At 34.6% G+C, this 5,601-nt stretch overlaps 1 pseudogene; it reads left to right on the top strand.

Annotated features, from left to right (window-relative positions):
• Positions 1-2,167: 2,167 nt before the first annotated feature.
• On the top strand, positions 2,168-5,238 carry LOC127122216 (uncharacterized; annotated as a pseudogene).
• Positions 5,239-5,601: the final 363 nt, after the last annotated feature.

Genomic DNA, 5,601 nt, shown 5'->3' with positions numbered 1-5,601 from the left:
TCCAAAATAATCACGGAGGCGATAAATTATTTTGGTTTGAATTTTTATTTTATATTTTTGTTTATTTTTATTATTTTTAGTTTATCACTCTTACTCATCACAATAAGAATATTTATCATAAATTTTTTTATATCGGTGGCAGCAGTCAAGATCGGCTGAAACTATAGCGAGTCTAATAGATGTGCATGTCCTATTGCAGAATGTCGCTCTGGCGGTAGTAGGTGTTGACAATTTTGTTTGGTGGCCGGATTGAGTGGTTTTCGACGAATTTGAGTTATTTGCGAATGTCTGAGTTGTGCAATGTGAGATTCTTCTTGGAGGCGAATTTAAAGAGAAAAGTTGTGGTTCTTTTGAAAACAAAGCCTTTGAGTAAAATTATAATTTTTGGTTGGTGATTAATTCATAAGAGCTTTAGGTGTCATATGGAATTGAGTTAACATGGTGTAATCGATGGAAGACATAACATTTGTTGTCCGCTTTATTTTGATGGAGAAGAAGACTTGGATTAGCTCTTTTTATCTTGTGTTGTTACTTATTTATGTTGGAAGAAGTTTCCCAATTGGCTTGGTGTGGAATTGGATATCCTTATTGGTTCAAATTTGTTTCCATTTTAGTGAGCTTAAGTTGTCATACACCAAATTTTCCCGTCCATTTTAATCTGCTTGCTTTTTGTTTTCAGCTCACTAGGTCATCTGAGTCTTTAGAGGTATCTAAGTTAGAGTCAAACCCAAAAGTCAAAGAGGGGCTATTTTGACTTTTTGGTCATTTTATTTCTCATTTTTGTCTTTTTGTCATTTTTGCTCTAATTTTGTTTATTTTTTATTTTAGGTTATTATCTTTAGTATTATTATTTTAGTAATATTATAGTAATTATTATTATTACTATTAATAATAATAATAATAATAATAATAATAATAATATTGTTAGGTTGTTTGTAGTGTGATTGACAATATTTTGTTAAAATAAGTGAAATAGCAAGATGTTGGACAATATGTCTTGACATGCTTGTACGATATCGTGGCATGCTATAATTTTACATTCTTGAAAGTTTTTTTTAGCGTGAGACTAGTGAAGATTCTTTGATGATTTTTTATGCATTCTGCAGTTGAAAGTGCTTATTTTAGAAGCTTGAAGATCGGTTCCAATTGTGCAATGTTTCCTAAGAATGGGTGTCAAAATATTTAAAGAAACATTAGATTTGATTTGATTTGATTATGCAGAAGATTGTGCATAATGATTTTCAAAACATTTAAGGAAATATTAGATTTGATTATGCAGAAGATTGTGTAGAATATATGTCAAAACATTTAAGGAGACGTCACATTTAATTTGATCAGATTTGATTTGATTTGTTTTGGAACTGCTGATTTTTTAGCCCGAAGTCCATGTTACTCTGGAGCCATTTAAAGGACGAATATAAACCTAAGAAAACAACTAAGTTGCATCTGTAATAGTCTATGTTAGGGTTTAGTTTGTTCATTGTTATTTGCGAGCCATTCTTGTATCACTTAGATGCTTGAATTGAACTGAGTTTTTGAGTTGTAATTGTGAATCACTCATGAGCTTTTAAGAAAGAGTGGACTATGTTTCTTTAGACGTGTATCTTCTATTTATTGTTATAAGTTTCTATCATTGTTGTGTGATTGAAGGGAAATGAGCAGGGTCTCATATCTAGGAGAGTCTTAGATAGAAATTCCAAGGGTAGTGATTAGGTTAGAAGCTTTTAAAACCGAAGGTTGTTTAGAACTTCAAACTAATATTATTATAGTGGGTTTCCTTCCTAGCTTGGATGCCCCCAGATGTAGGTGATGTTGCACCAAACTGGGTTAACAATTGACATGTGTTATTTACTTCCTGCTATTTACTTTAGCACTGTAATTGTTTCTGGCGTGACATGTCTTGATCCTGGTGTCGTGACATCGTATACGACATTGGTTATCTGCGTACTTGTTTCTAGTGTGACATGTTCTGATCCTAGTGTCGTGACATCGTATACGACATTTGTTATCTATGTGCCAGAATTTGAATTGGTATTAGAGCAGGCACCCTGTTCGTTTTTGGGTGAGCTCCAGGGAGATATTTTCTGGTACTATGGACAAGGAGGAAGGATTTGATAATAGACCACCTATTTTGGATGGCAACAACTATGATTACTAGAAGGCACGTATGGTGGCTTTTCTAAAATCTATGGATAGTAAAACCTGGAAAGCAGTTATCAAAGGTTGGGAATATCATGTGGTGCAATACAAAGATGGGAAGGACACAACTAATTTGAAGCCTGAAGAGAACTGGTCTAAGGAAGAAGATGAACTTTCTCTTGGAAACTCCAAAGCCTTGAATGCCTTGTTCAATGGAGTCGACAAAAAATATATTCAGGTTGATAAATACTTGTATTGTGGCCAAAGATGCATGGGAAATCCTCAGAACCACTCATGAAGGCACATCAAAAGTAAAAATGTCAAGACTTCAATTTCTCACCACCAAATTTGAGTATCTCAGGATGAAAGATGATAAGTGTATTCATGATTTTCACATGGATATTCTTGACATTTCTAATTCATCTAGTGCCTTGGGAGAGAAGATGTCAAAGGAGAATCTTGTTAGAAAAATCCTCAGGTCTTTGCCTAAGAAGTTTGACATGAAGTCCATAGCTATTAAAGAAGCACAAAACATCTGCAACATGAAAGTGGATGAGCTTGTTGGGTCACTTCAAACTTTTGAATTGACTATCAGTGATAGATCTGAAAAGAAGAACAAAAGTATATCTTTTATCTCCAACACTGATAATGAAGAAATTCAATGTGACATGGAGACTGATGAAGGGACTTACAATGCTATTGTTCTTCTTGGATGGCAATTCAATAATATGCTAAAAGGAATGGATAGGAAGTCAAGACCTAATGTCAAGAACATGTCATTCGACATCAGTAAGAACGATGATTCTCAGTGAAAAGCAAGAACAGAGGAAAAGCCCAATCAAGGAAAAGGTATTCAGTTTCATGGATGTGAGGGTTTTGGTCACATCAGATCAGAATGTCCCACGAATCTCAAGAAACAAAAGAAGGGATTGTTTGTTTCTTGCTATGATGATGATTCTAAAGGTAAAACTGCTAAGCATGTTACAACCTTCACAGGTAGATATGAATGTGATGAAGATTCTTGTGATGAGGATGTTTTTTTTATGAAGAACTGTCTATTTCATACAAAGAGTTATGTGTCAGAAGTGGAGAAATGTGTAAGATAGGAGAAAAGCGGAAGAGAATCATAGCTCAACTGTAGGCTGAAAAAGAGAAACTTTTATCTACTGTCACTGATCTTGAAAATGAGGTAACTCTATTGAATTCTAAACTTGAAAACATGACCAAATCAGTAATAATGTTGAACAATGGATCTGATATGTTAGATGAAATTCTTCAAGTTGGAAAAGGGGATGGAAACTTAAAAGGTATAGGATTTGATTACCAATCTCTGAAAGGAAAAGCCCTTGTGACAAAATTTATTCCTCCAGAAATGAAGTATGAGCCCATGATGTTCAACCAAATGTTACCACATCCTTCTAGACATCGAAAACTCAAACTAAAGTCAAGTTTTTGCCTTGGAAATGTCATTAATGTGGTAAATATGGACATATAAAGCCTTTCTATTGAAGACTATATGGTTATACAAAACATATAACATATCCTAGGGTTAATCTTGTGATGATTAAAACTAGAAAGGAGTGGAAACCTAAGGCTGTTGGTAATTGTCTTATAGCCCATACTACTTTTAGAGCTTCATCTAGAGAAGATTGATACTTTAATAGTGGATGTTCTAGACATATGATAGGGGTCAAGAAGTATTTAGTGGACATTAAGTCTTATTCCACTAGCTTTGTCACTTTTGGTGATGGAGGTAAAGGTGAAATTAAATGGATAGTAAAGTTAGTGTGTGCTAGATTACCTAGACTTGATGATGTTCTTCTTGTAAAAGGATTGACTACTAATCTGATCAGCATTAGTCAGTTATGTGATGAAGCTCTAAAAGTAAATTTTAACAAGTCATAATGTTTGGTTACCAATGAGAAGAATGAAGTTATGATGAGGGGAGTTAGGTCTAAAGACAACTTTTATTTATGGGTACCACAAGAAAATACTTATTCTTCCACATGTTTAATGTCTAAGGAAGATAGCGTCAAGTTGTGTCACCAAAAGCTTGGACATCTGAATCTCAAAGGTATGAAGAAGATTATGTTTGAAGAAGCTATTAGAGGTCTACCAAAACTTAAAATTGAGGAGAGTAAAGTTTATGGTGACTGTCAAATTGGGAAGTAAGCCAAGATGTCACACCCAAAGTTGCAACATCAGACTACTTCCAAAGTTTTAGAACTTCTTCATATGGACTTAATGGGGCATATTGAAGTTTAAAGTCTTGGTGGAAAAAGGTATGTCTATGGGTTGTTGATGATTTTTCAAGGTTTACTTGGGTGAATTTTATCAAAGAAAAATTAGATACTTTTGAGGTATTCAAAGACCTTTGCCAATGTCTTCAAAGAGAAAAGGAAAGTGTGATTGTTAGAATTAGAAGTGACCATGGGAAGGAATTTGAAAATGCAAAATTCTCTAAATTTTGTTCTTCTGAAGGTATTGGTCACGAGTTCTCATCTCCACTCACTCCTAAACAAAATGGAATTGTAGAACGCAAGAATAGAACTTTACAAGAATCAGCTAGAGTCATGTTTCATGCAAAAAAATCTTCCCTATCATTTTTGGGCTGAAGCAACGAACACTGCTTGCTATATCCAAAATCGTGTTACTCTGAGAGCTTGTACTTCATCTACTCTCTATGAATTATGGAAAGGAAGGAAACCCACTGTTAAATATTTTCATGTGTTTGAGAGTAAATGCTACATTTTGGTTGATCGTGAACAAAGGAGAAAAACGGATCCCAAAAGTGATGAAGGGATATTTATTGGTTACTCTACAAACAGTAGAGCTTACATGGTATTTAACTCCAGAACCAAAGTCATGATGGAATACATTAATGTTGTGGTTGATGATTCAATTATTGTGAAAGGGACTGATGTCGATGAAGATGTTGGAACCTCATCTCAACAGACTGATGCTTCAGGAAATGTGGAAGACATTGAGTCAAAAATTGAGCCAGCAAGGACTGTATCAGATAACCTCAAGCCAACAAAGGTCTCTTTATCAGAATTCAGAAAGATCATCCAAAGGACTTATTATTGGAAATCTCAATGAAGGGATCACCACTAGATCCAGAGATGTGATATCCAATGTTTGCTTTGTCTAAAAGTTTGAACCTAAAAATGTGAAGGACACCTTGACTGGTGAATTATGGATCAATGCTATGCAAGAAGAACTAGAGAATTTCAAAAGGAATAAAGTGTGAGACCTAGTTTCTAGGCCGGAAGGATGAATGTTTTTGGCACTAAATGGATTTACAAGAACAAATCTGATGAAAATGGAATTGTGACCAGAAACAAGGCTAGGCTTGTTGCTCAAGGATACACTCAAATTGAAGGGGTTGATTTTGATGATACTTTTACACCTGTTGCTCGTCTTGAATCTATAAGATTGCTCTTTGGAGTGGCATGTATGCTA

This window comes from Lathyrus oleraceus, chromosome 2, assembly GCF_024323335.1.
Source record: "Lathyrus oleraceus cultivar Zhongwan6 chromosome 2, CAAS_Psat_ZW6_1.0, whole genome shotgun sequence".
In the NCBI taxonomy this organism is placed as follows: domain Eukaryota; kingdom Viridiplantae; phylum Streptophyta; class Magnoliopsida; order Fabales; family Fabaceae; genus Lathyrus; species Lathyrus oleraceus.
Note: the sequence above shows the minus strand (reverse complement) of the source record. Positions and strands in the feature narration are given on the sequence as shown.